Below are 13,696 nucleotides of genomic sequence, written 5' to 3'. Positions count from 1 at the left end.
ATGCAACCTGGCAGTGCAGCCCAGTCAAGACACTGATCAGCTACAGCATCTTCCCTGTTGGTTTGCCACATCCTGTTGTCTCCACAATGCTGCGTTCTAAGTGACTTGTTATCTGTCGAACTGCAAGGTTCCAATGTAGCCCTTACTGTTGCCATTTTTAAAGTGTAAATTACAAAATTATATAAGCATTGTGAAATAGAAGAATCGAAGGGTCTTCTGATAAATCATATGCCTGGAGATGGAAATGTCTTAAGTTAACCAGATCAGGACCTTAATAATCAAAAATTATTTATTAAGGGCTTCTGACAGAGAAACAGTTGCAAAGTGCACAGAAAGAGTAAAATAAATAAGAAATTAATAGAACATTAATAGACACAATAAAATAGAACAGGTACTTTTAAAATAAATAATTCATAATTCAATGAACTAAAAGTAAGCTTTTTATTCCCAGGCCAGTGGTCTAGTTCAAGCAACCAAAACTGCATTTACTCTAATCCACTTCCCCCTCAGGGTCAGTTTCACTGACTGTCAGTATCCCACTTCTGTCCAACCCAGTTAATTTTGGAATATTCTCGATCTCCTCGTCTTAACCTGCATGGCGAGGCAACACCGGACTGAGCCAAGTCAAGTTTAGCACATTTCTCTTCCCGTCTGTGTCCCTGGCTCTGGTCATGAGGATGTTGTGTAATGGGTGTCTGTAGTTCACAAGGGTGTCTGTAGAGCCACACCTTTCTTTTTTTTGACCCTCCTCTCATCCCATTTGTAAAAGTACATTGATGTTTCCAGCAATATTAATGAATGGCTGAGTGCAACTGGCACTAATCAGTATACTCAGGTCAGTACATGATCTAATTAATAGAAATACTAAATCATAATATGTGTTTTTTTTGGTTTTCAATAAAGTTTAGTTTTATTAATTCTATATTTTTGTTTTAAGCTGTTTCTTTTTCGATTTGCTCTCCAGGCTTGATGGAGGTGTTTCAGAGTTGTTCTTTGCTGGTTTTAAAGACACTTTCAGTCCAATGCTCGTACCTGCAGGGGGTTGTTTTCCAAACCCAGTTTCAACCTTGCAACCATGCAAATGAAACTGTATAGGATCAAGTGTGAAACTCCTATCAACTATTTGGGCTGAATTTTGTAGACCAGATAAACTAAACAGCCCTATTTTGAGTTGTTAGATCATGCCATCATGTGAAAATGACTTCTGCATATTTTTAAATTACACTTTATTATAAATTCAACATGATGTCACAAAGTTTTGGATGTCTTAACATCAGGTTTATTAATGTACTCTGGACTCTCTACTTTTTAGGACTGGGATTATAACAGTAATTTAAAAATCAGATGAAAGTTCTATAATTATTTTAATCAAAGAACAAAACACATCAAATGCATTCAGTTAGAAAGTTTTACAAAAAGGCAGAGATGGGGGTTGTCTGTGGAAGGAAAGCTCTTATTTCACATCGAATCCTTAAGAAGTGACAATAGTTTCAATGTAATTGATTTGAATGACAAGGACTAAAATGAGACAAGCAAAAATTCCTAATTTTAACATGTTCCTAAATGTTAGGAGCATACAAAGAAGAGGATTGGTTTTATAACATCCATAACAGGGCTGGAGCCTATCCCAGCTGTCATAGGGCGACAGACCCTGGACAGATCACCATTCTGTCGCAGACACATAGAGACAGACACCCATTCGCACTCACATTCACGGGCAATTTAGAATCATTAAGGCATGTTATTTAACTAATTGCAAGCCTTTCTACTGTGGGAAGCCAGAGTAACCGGACCAAACCCAGACGAACATGAACATGCACACAGAAAAGCCCCGGCCAAATGGTGGAGTCAAACCCAGGAACTTCTTGCTGTGAGGCAACAGTGCTAACCACCGCACCACCGTACTGCCCTTTTTCTTTAAAAACAGTGCTCTGTAGTGACCAAGACATCGATTTACTGATCCACACTACTAGGATCTACAGCAATGACATCAGAATTTCATTCCGACAGGAGCATTGTAGTAGGGATGGTAACAAAGAGAGGGAAGGTAATCAGAACTGAGGGGAGAAGGCAACTGAGGCAAACACTGAGAACAGATACAAGTACCTTGGAATCGCACAGGCAAATGGGAACCATGAACAGAACAGCTCTTTACTGTCTTTACTTATTGTACATGTACAACGAAAGAGGCTGCTAGAAACGCCACAACCCCAAGTTGGAAGGAGACTGTGGACTAGTGATTGACAGAACCACTGTCCAGGATTAAAAAGCAAACATCTATGAGTACATCAGGAAAATGGCCACAACTGATCAGGTGCTTAGTGAATACCTCAGACAGCAGAAACCCAAGGAAGAAGTGGGACAAGGAGGTCATGGAAGAACAGGCCCCTGTATGGCATATACCACTGGAAGACAGCAGAAGTGACTCATATCAAAATTCCTACCAATAGCTTGACAAAGCTGAACACAGTGCACTGCATATGGCAGCACAGGAGCATGCGACATCGATAGAGGCTGCCATCTACCACACCAGGCAAGACTCGAGGTGCAGGATGTGTGAAGATGCCCTGAAAGATTCCAGCACATACCAGCAGGGTACAAGATGCTAGCAGGCAGGACACACATGCAAAGAAACTGGACAAGCAGAGGAAGAGGCCTATAACGATAGCTGTAGCTATACCAAGTGATAGCAACATCAGGAAGAGGGAACACAAGAAGCTTGAGAAATACCAAGGACTGAGAGAGGAGCTCGGGAAGATGTGGAATATGAAGGCAATAACTGCCATGCAAATTATATCCACTTGTATATCTCTTCTAAGCCCCAAGATGTATCTAAACTACAGATTTTGCAAAGGTGATTGGACTCTATTAAACATTGGATGGCTAACCATTTTTCCAGTTTAATGGAGAGAAAACACAAGTCCTTGTTTGAACCTAAAGTTAAGGTAATGCAAACTCTCGGTCTTGCCATATTCACTACACAAAGCTTAGCAACTTTTAGCGCAGCTTTCACTTTAGAAACTTGTGTTAAATATCTGGCATTTATCACAAATACTGTGTCACATTCTGAACTGTAAATTGTTATTGATGAATTTACTTCATCATGTCTACATGCATTATTTATTTGTATTAGAAAAACCTCCCTCACTAGGTCTTCACATTACACTCTTGCTAATTCAATTACACCAGCTTTCCGTCAACGTCAAAGTCCACTTTAGAATCTTTTTTTTACTTTTAGAGCTCAACATAGCCAAGCATCAAGAACTTTTACAGACGTACTTTTAATCCATACGTCGCAAGCAGGTCCCTGAGGGCTGCTCAAAGCCTGCTCACTGTGCAGCATGCAAAGCTGAAAACTATATTAGACAGAAACTCTGCAACTCTCTCACTCAGCTAAAAATCATTTTAGCGTTTTTGTTATGAAGCACTTTTTATATTTATCTTGGAAGATGCTATATCAATAAAAAATTACTTTTACTTACTTATCATTGTGTAGCTGTTACAGACTGAATTTGGAAATTTTGGAAATTTGAATTTGCGTGAAAACAAGCTGAGGAATTATTAACAAATACTAGACTTTTAATGGATAATTTGTTTTACTGTAAACACATTTAGAAATCCCTTTTATAGTCTTCCTGACCTCTTAAAGCACTTTAGACTATAACATTTAAACAGCACCTGACATACGTGGCTTATTTACAACCAACATTGATATTTTTGGACTGTGAGGAATAAGCCAGAGTGCTCTGAACACAGCAGGGCTTGAACCAGGAACCCTCTTAATAAGAAGTGACAGCACTAACCACAATGCCACCATTAAATGCTTAAAACTAGTGGTGTGCGATACTGCATCGCCGATACCAATACTTTTCTATAAATAAGGTGGATGCGTCATTGAATTGCTAAATCTCAATTAATTTTCATGACCTTAAGTGTCTTTTGTGATGTTTCCTTTTTTATTATTAAATAGTTAAATCCCAGGACATAATTAGGACAAAGTTTATAATTAAATAGAAAATGCTGTATTATCAATTTTTTAGAAAAATCTTAAATTAAAAAGTGCACGTAAACCGGTAAACAAATTAAAACAAACAAGTCCTGTTGAGAAGCCCCCAAAGCGTCACGTCACGTGACAGCGCAACATCTGAACACAAGAGGGGGGAGGGGGGGGGCAAAGTGTGCCTGCTCTGCGCTGACACAGGAGCGGTGAGTCTGGCTGTTTCGTCTTTCATCTGCAGCACTGCAAACAAGAGCGGAACTTAAAGTAAAGAATCGATCTCATCAGGCTATCTCGATCCGATAGTGATGACGACTTGGTATCGATACAATCAATATTTGGATCGATCCGCCGACCACTACTTAAAACCAGAGTACAGAAAACCTGGCACGTGCCTTTGACCAACAACAACTTGGTTTCAAAACAACATACGTTGCAGAGGTGGAAAGTGACAAAGTATAAATACTTTGTTACTGTAGGTAAGTAGAATATTCAGCTATCTGTACTTTATCTCAGTAGTTATTTTTCTTGTTTTTTACTTTTTACTTTTACCCCCCACATTTCAACACAAATATCTGTATTTCTATACAGCAAATTCAAAAGTGTTAAATGTTTTGGTGTTAATAGTCTTCTTGCAAAAGTAGAGTTAATTTTACTCTAAGCAGAGTCACATTCTTTTAATGTAACTCTGAGGTGTAAAATGATAGTAGTTAAAATCGAGTGTTAAAAATGAGTGTTTCTCTGTCAAATCTGGAGGTGTTACAATGGAAACATTAACTCTTGACCTCTTAACTCTGAACTCCTACAGGGGCTATGACACCAACAGAGTAAATTCACAGACTCCGCCCCCAGCACGGCTCCAATCGAAGCTGAAGTGAAGCCGTTTCAGAACATTTTGCTCTACATATTTGAGTTGTTTGCCATGCTTGGTAAGTCATGTTTTCAAAGATTGTTTCAATTATTATTATGAGCTTTTACTTCTGTGGCTCTTTGGAGTTGAGACAAAGCTGTGTGAAAGGCATTAGCCATGTTGCTCGCTGATAGCATAATATTCTGTTTTAGCTAGCTGAAAGGTATTGTTTGCGGGCAAATACCACAGCCTTGAAAAAAAGCTTGCATGTGAATTTTCAGTCAAACTTTTGGTCAAATACACCTAAAACAATGTCTAGAATGTGAAATGTTGGTATAATGGTGCTACTTGGAGCCTGAAAACGATCGCCCATAAAAAAGCGAGCAAACAGCAGTAGCAGACGTCCTGACTGGGTTCTACGTTAGCATAGATCCCTCCAGAGTTTTGTGCACACAGTTTAGGTAAAAATGAAAAAGGTTGAGGTTTTACATTTAGTTCAGTATTACCTGTTGTCTGTGTCTTTGTCTTTTGGGAAAATACTTTACACAAGTAATGGCTCAAAAAGGATTCCTTTTTTTTACTGTGCTACAATTGTTTACTGGATTATTTGTGCCATTAATTAGTGTCAACTAATTTTTATTCAATCTCCACACAGGATATGCTTGTGAAGATGGAATATGGGGGAGAGCAGAAGTGCGTTGAAGTTCCACAAAGGGATGAATGAAGGACATGCATATTGTATTGAAGAAATAAGTGATGAGAATGCTGTTATTTGCATTTACCAGCTCACCTATGTCAGACCTTTTGATAAACAAAATTCTAATGAAAGTGAGAACATGTATACTGTTACATCTTTCAGAAAATGTTTTGAAATTGTGGTGCACAGTTCAGAATAAATGTTTTTCAAAAACCATTGCGTCTTTTTAGTAAATGTTTATTTCCAAAAGAAATTTCTAGAAGTTCAGAACAGTAAAATTCCCGCTTTTTAGAATGAATTAGAAGATAACTCTTACGTAGTTAAACTAAAATACTCTTTGAGAGTTAATATATAAACTCTTAACACCAAGTGTTAAATTATCAACTCCAGACAGATTTGGTGTTTAACACTAAATCAGAGTTAACGTACCAACTCTCCAAAAACAGTTAAATTAACACTCTCTGGTGTGGACCCATATAGACACTTTAATAGTGTTGAAATCAAATCCGACAGTGTTAATTTGGACATGCTGGATTTGCTGTGTACTCCTGACATTTTCAAATCAGGCTCATTACTTTAGGTTCAAAGGTATAATTTATAGCGTTATACTCAGTAGTTTAAGTGGGCCGGGAATGGGTGCAGGTGTCTGTATGTTGTAGTGAGCATCTAGCTTAACCAGCTCTATCCTGGCCATTTGTGGCCACTTCACTTTTCTTTTTTCGACCATTTTCATTCTGTTAATGCAAATGGAATGAAACTTCCCAAAGGTGTGTATTTTTTTCAGATTTTTTAATTTTCAACATCAGCTCCTTAATAATGTCAATAATATTCACTATACACCAAATTGTTCCTCTTGGCTCTATCGTGGCCATTTTTGGCCAATTGAAACCCATTATAACCACCTTTTTTGATTCCTTGTTATTGACAGTACTAAATCATACAATTTAGGGTAAATTGCTTTCATTCTAAACTCAACACATGAAAATTGTATTTTTTAATGTTTTTTACCAAATTACATAATTTACCCATTTTTGGCCAAGCAAGCGATTTCATGTAATAATTCTCGTTTCTAGTAGCGGCCTTTGATGGCTTACCACACTCCAATGGACCAAAATAATGAAACAATTTTGACATAGGTTTGATCTTAAGGATCTAATAGTTTGTGTTTGTGCATGACATCCTTAATTTCCTTCGGGATTAATAAAGTATTCTGATTCTGATTCTGAAACATGTATTTTCAAGATAGACTGGAATAAATTATGACACATCAAACATTACATAATAATGGATTGGATTTATATAGCGCTTTTCAAGGCACCCAAAGCGCTTTACAATGCCACTAGTCAGTCACTCTCACATTCACACACATAGGCTGCAGTGAATTTCTGTGGATGCAGGCTGCTGAGCTTTGATGTTCCCAGTCAAACTCAGCTTTGAAGCACATGTTAAAAGCACTTTTACTCTTGTATTTTTCATAAAAAGATACCATACTCAAAATATTAACTCAACAAAACAAAACAAAACCCGATCACAGGACATTTTGCAGAGTTCAAAGCTGCAGCTGCAGCACAAACAACAACAAAAACTGTTTATAAACGTGTCCTGGAGTTTATGCAGGTGCAGACAGTGCTACTGCTGTAAGTAAGCCTAACAGCTTCCAGATCATTTATTCTTCAAGCAGTCCTCTGACCTTGAAGAAAACACATCTGCCCAAGATGAAGAAACTTCTTCTCCAGAAGATGAGAGGACAATTTCCAAAGAAGCTGACCACCAGGGCCGTGCAGAGAGGTTTAAAGGGGCGGGTGCTCAAAGTTAAAAAGGGGCACATTGAACCAGGCTGAATAACAACAACACACATTCATCAAGAATCTAATATGGGCAACAAGGCAAAGCAAACGTAACCAATGTTTTAGCTGTTGAGGGGTTGCTGCTGATAGTGCTGGAGGGCAGGGCTGTGTTGATCTGAGACTGTAGACATTAAAAAGTCCAGAGAGATGGTAGCTGATTAAACAAGTGTCATGAGATAATAACAAAATGCAAAGATTGGTGACAGCGCTTGGAACCATAAGGCAACAAAAAACTGTGAGAAATAATTTAGGCTCTGCCTGTGAATCACTCTTTGCTTCTCTTCTTCCTTCCATCCCATCATTTCATATATCACTCTCCACTTGCTGTCCATCTGAGAACAAGGCACAACTTGCTATTGCAATAAACTATAATCTAATTATCCACACCTAACAACTCTTGCACTTAATCTATAATAAAATGATGACAGAAAAATGTTATAGCCCTGCCTTTAGTAGCCTCACACAGCTCCTGCTGTTTCCTCCTCATGTCCTTACCAGGCACGTCTGGACAATGTTATATCATGAGTAATACTTTAAAAAAAAAATCCATCTAAATAAAACACACACATGCACGCACACACAGTGACATTTTAGACCTTCTTCAGAATACTGTATATACTATGGGCATCATGGTGCTGATCCAGAATCCTTACATTATTATTTATTACTAGAGCTACAATAATAAAGCAATGAGGAGGGGGAAGTAATAAATATGAAATAATGTATTTATGATGATTCCATTTGTTTCACTATCCACTCTGTGCAGGGCAAAGCTTATTACATTTTTAAACTAGAGATACAATCATTTTACTGCTGTAAAATCCAAATTTTGTCTTATTCAAAATATAAATCTAATATAATCTGCTTCTTAATGTATGTTCTTTAAAATACAGCGTGTGTTTTTAATATATTATAATTATAATAATGCATAATTGTGAACATGCATATTAGATCGTTTTTTAGTGAAATATAATCCTTCCAGAAAGGCAGGAAAAGCCCGGAAACTTACTTTAAGGCTAAATATGTTTCTAAATACTTTAAAACTAAATATGTTTCTAAATACTTTAAAACTAAATATGTTCACTAAAACGGTGACAGAGCTACAGACCCATGACAGCCTTACACAGGTAGCCAGCAGCTATGACCAGCACTACTTGTGCAGTTAATAAAAGGACAGGTAATGTTTGTCGCGCTGTTGCACACACAGCACGCTCGTTTGTTTCAGTTCGTCAGTTGCAACAAGACAGCTTACCAACGTGTACGTAATAAGCTAATACTCCTGTGTGCTACACACTTCAGTGTACGCTGTGCACCTACTTACTGGTTGTGTCGCATCAGTCTGTGTCTCTGAGTTAACTTGTGTTTCTCCTGCAGCTCCGGACGGCAAAAAATGCGCGTGCTCTTTGTGAGCTCGTTCCCGGCTCGTAACCAGCGCGTTCTGCCGTCAAGGGCGATCATTGGTTAAATGTGATCATTTGACTGATGCAAGCCAGATCCTTTTATTTAGCAAAACTATGATTAATAGTTAAATATTATTGTTGAGGGGCACAGACAGGACTCCGCACCCACACACACACATTAAAATTTTTTCTTTTTAAAAAAAAAAGTTGCCTCAACAAAAGGGCACTTTGGGCACACATCAGGAAAGGGGCGGGTGCTCAAGCCCCTCTAGCCGCCCCCCCCCCCCCCTCTGCACGTGCCTGCTGACCACATTACCACTGATGATGAGTACTAGCCAGTGCCTGAATCCTCTTCTTTGGGGGAGGATTGGGGTTGGGGGGCATGGAGGTGGAGGCTGAGCAACTGATGGAAAAGAACATAGGAGCATTTTCTGAGACCGAGGAGCCGGTGACTGAGTGGATCCCTCATGAAAGGAAAACCATGTGGGTCCCACCACTGAAGAGAGACTGCTCTACAATCCAGTACCCACTGGTATCAAACCAGGGCTCACCCTGTATGCAGTTTCCTGCATTAGCAGCCAGAGATCTACTTTTGACTTTTTTAAAACAAAGGAGATCTTTTAGCTGCTGTGCACCCTTACGAACCTGCACAGGAGGCGAAGGTGTGAGGATTGTAGATGAAGTGGAGATGTAAGCCTACACCAGAATAAAGCAATGTATAGCATGTTGGATGACAACACTGGAAGTTCCCAGGAAGTAAAAAAGGGATGGGGTTCAGACTCCAACTGACGGAGGAGCTCCGAGGACAACGTCTTTACTTCAGTCACATTGGCAGAGGAACTCCTCAGATCATAGCTGGACTGGCCATCGGGCATTTGTCCGGTGGGCCGCTGGCGATTTTTTGTTTTATGGGCCGATGGATTTTTTTTGTTTTTTAGGAAGTGTATATATAATGAAAGGTGTTGGATTGGCCAATTGGTCATGATCGACTCTGGGCTGGACCAATTACAGCCGAGGAGGCCGGATGCACCCTCCCCCTTGTTTAGCAATCACGTGATTTTCGCGCATTGCATGCTGGGAACTCGTGGCAAAACAATCCAAGTACCGCATCAAATGCAAGCATTTGCAGCACCGCAAAACGTTCATTCTCCGGTTCCAATACCTTCTTGTTTTTTCTTTGCTGCACAAAAAAGGAATGTACAAAACAAAAGGAGAACAATGCCGGTCCGTACAAAGACAGACTCGACGAAAAGACAAAGAAAAGATACGAGGAAAAAATCAAAGGAGGGTCAGACCCTTACGAGCACACAGAGGGACAAAATACATTAGCGTGCTGCCCAACTTTCACCACGCTCAGATTTATAATTATACGGTTCTTGGAGTGAGTGCATACACTCATGAAGTTTAGTAACTTCAGGTCACTGCAACAAGCCCAGGTACAGTTTACCGACGGATGGGTACAGGACCTTGAAATGCACCGTGTGGAACGAAAGACCATGGTACGAACAAAGGTAAGTTTACCAGTCTCACAAATCGTTTTTGTCAGTGTACCATGGTAATAACAGAAGCGAAACGCAATATTGTGTCAGGACAATTCACTATTTATGCACAGTAAACAAAGGAGCATAGCGCGACAATTTCTGTTCAGCGCCAGACTTGCTTGTAACCTATATCACCAATTATGTTAAGAAAAATGATGCATTAACTACTGCAAAACTCTGACCTTTGTGGGAATGCTTGGAGCAGACTAACATGTGAGCTGGAGTGTTCTGAGACGTTATATTTGGTATATCCAGACCATCCGTCGGCTCTTACTTCGGAAACATGGCTTACAAAATTTCTCTTCAACGACGTAATCCGATAAAAAAAGCGATCTCTTTACCCGTCGGCTTCCCGTGGCTGTCATGCGACCGGCTATTGCAGTTAATAATACAACAGCTTCTTGACATTTTTTGGGTTTCTTTTTATCGCTGTGTAACTGAGTTCAATTGAAAGCCTGCGTGCGCTAGTACCTCTTGCCACAAGTTCCCAGAATCCTTTGCGGTTTTACCCCTGAATGACGTCACATTTTCAATCTTTATCCTGGTGGGCCGGTCTCTAGTCAAAATGCCCGGGCCGATTTTTTGTCCCAGTCCAGCCTTGCCTCAGATGAAAACTGGCACAGGGGAACAAACCAGAGCTTCCTCCCCAGCTCCAGTTGCAACAGTGAAAGATTTTGTTGTCTGTCTTTCGCTTCACCAAAACTACCACGGCGATATCCCACATGCCAAAGCAACAGAGGAATGCGCTTCTTTTGACCACAACACACAGGGAACCAGCAGTTAGTGATGGGTAATAGAGGAAGCCTGGAAGCAAGAAGCAATCCTGGACTACAATAGGCACAAATACAGCTTGGATAACTTATCTTAAACTATTATCTTAAACTTAGAGAGGATGCTGGCACCTCGAGTTGTAGAAGGAAAACTAACTGATGGCTGATGGCTCTTTCCTCCAATCTCCTGGATGTCTTGGGATACGATGTCTTTGTCCCACCGGAAACAACTTCACTGAAGTGGGGGAGTGCTCTACAACCTACAAATGAAGAGTGATCCTGGGAGAGCTGGGACACATGCTTGTGACCTCAACAACTGCAAGACACCCTTGTCCCTAATTCCCAGCCACTTCTGCCAATGATCTCAAGATACAGTAGTCTGAACCAGAGTGTGACCCACACCCCACCATCAAAATGAGAAGAAGGTGCAAAAGGTGCAAAAGCGTAGTAATAATACATAATCTGACTGGTATTCAAAGGGTATAATATATGAATATGAATTATAGTTTGGTTTTCATGACTAGGAGTGGTGCTAATTAAAAAAATCAAGTCAACGAAAGTAGAAAAATGTTTTAATATATATTAATTTTATAGTATTTGGTAAACATAAACAGGGGGTGGCCACGAACAAGCTGAGAGGGATTTTTCTTGTTTTTCTGTCACTGCAAAAAAAACCCAAAGATGCATAAAACTCATTGATACTTTTAATTATTGCTATGCATCTAACCTCCACCATGGTTAGAAAAGAAATCAGTTTGCATGTATTATTTAGAAAAAAATGGGGATTTTATGCTTTTATCCCTATGTAAATCATTAAAATTATGTGATTTAACTGGTATTTAAAGGGTTAAAATTATGGATTTGATTGAAATTTTGGTCTTGATGAACAGCACTGATGCTAATCTTAAAAACCAAGTCAAAAAAAATAATACAAGAAATTTCAGTAGCAATGCAATTATATACAATTGCGAGATTTGAGGTTGTCTTCCGGCTAGTGCAGTGGACAAACAAACTGGTGTTTAAAGGGTTATAAATTTAAAAAGTAATAATTATCTTATATTTATGAAAAGAACTGAAGTTACTTAAAAGCCTTATGCAGAAAAAATGGCAAAAACAAAACAAAACATAAAAATAATAAAAAATTACAGACCTAATCTGTTGGCCACTTTTGGCCACGAACAAGCTGAAAGTGATTTTGAACAAACCAGAGGGTTAAGAGGGATAAGCATAAAGGGAATATTGTTTTTACATTAAATAACCTTTCTACAACATGTCTAATTAGCTCAACAAACATCAGCAAACAAACAAACTAGCTAAAGTTCCTGACTTAGTTCCAGGGACAAAAACAAAGGAGAGCTAACTTCACTCAGAAATAGTGAAAGATCTAAGAAAAGGCAAAACAGGACAGGAAGAAGAGAGGTTACATTTAAATTTAAGGGCTGCTTACTAACACTGCAGATTTAAAAATTATATGTAATGTCATGTGAAGCATCCTGCAAAAAGTAAGTATACTAATTTTGTGTTATTCAAATGTTGTATTACATTCTGGGTAGTTTTTTGCAGGATAAACAGGTTAGCTTACATGTGGTGATTTTTTACTGTAAAGCACTGTGTTGTGCACTGATACACTGTGGCTGTGGTACTTATGGCTACTGTTGGGTTACATCAAGTGTAGCACAGATTAATTTACATTTAAGATGATGATGCTTAGATTCATTCAGTGAATTCAATCATTATCCTACCTTTATACTGTTTATTATAAAGAACATATACAGTATACTATTAGTGTATGAAATGAAACTCAGCCAAGATTAGAAGCTTAGAAGCATCTAATTCCATCTTGTTGAGTTCAGATGTGTAAATCCACAAAGAGCAGCGGGTCAGTTGATCACAGCTTGTCCACTAAGAAAATCTGTCAGAGTTCATGTCAGAAATCATTGTGAGTTGTTGATATTTTCCCCATGCTGAGCCACTACAGCAGATCTTTGTGTTCCCTCACTTGCAGACTCTCACTTTAACCCCTCATTGTTCTGTTCAGGTGTGTGTCCCACTCTACCATGTAGGCAACAGAAAATAGTATTTTTTTTTTTTAATTCTCTTTTACTGCTTGTGTCCTAGGTAACAGATTCAAGTACATCCATTAGAATTTAGGTTTGAATAAAACTAGTATTTAGTCATGCACTAATATTATATTTGCAGAAGGTCCAGTTACCTGTGCACGAAAATAGATGATAGAATTGTCTTCACTGAGCTACTTTTTACTTTCTTGCTTTATGTCTATGGTATTCACTTTTACTTGAGTAAAGAAGTTGATTCAGTACTTCAAGATTTACTGGAGTATTTCTTAACACAAGTATCTGCACTATACAATGTCTGTACTATGCATGCCACCTCTGTTGAAATAGCATGCATATATAAAAAATTAGTATGAGAATTACAACACAAAATGCTTTCTCAATCTAAGCAACACTTCAAGTAATACACAGTGTTGTCATTCAGACAGATATTTTCCATTCATTCTGTTCCTTTGCTGTTTGCTTGTCTTACCTTTGAAATCAGTTCTTGTAAGGATGATAGTGGTTTTAAGATATAAT

The 13,696-nt window shown here is 38.7% G+C and overlaps 1 protein-coding gene and 1 long non-coding RNA gene across 3 annotated transcripts in view; one reads left to right on the top strand and one right to left on the bottom strand.

Annotated features, from left to right (window-relative positions):
- Positions 1-13,696, bottom strand: part of thsd7aa (thrombospondin, type I, domain containing 7Aa) — a 237,446-nt gene that overhangs the window by 161,148 nt on the left and 62,602 nt on the right. The window lies entirely within an intron of this gene.
- Positions 4,462-5,760, top strand: LOC308384651. Its single transcript, XR_013969370.1, has 3 exons — positions 4,462-4,476; positions 4,806-4,926; positions 5,503-5,760. It is a non-coding gene; the product is annotated as an uncharacterized lncRNA (long non-coding RNA).

The sequence above is a fragment of the Rhamphochromis sp. 'chilingali' genome, assembly GCF_963969265.1.
Source record: "Rhamphochromis sp. 'chilingali' genome assembly, chromosome: 17".
NCBI lineage: Eukaryota > Metazoa > Chordata > Actinopteri > Cichliformes > Cichlidae > Rhamphochromis > Rhamphochromis sp. 'chilingali'.
This window is presented reverse-complemented; position numbering and strand designations above follow the sequence as displayed.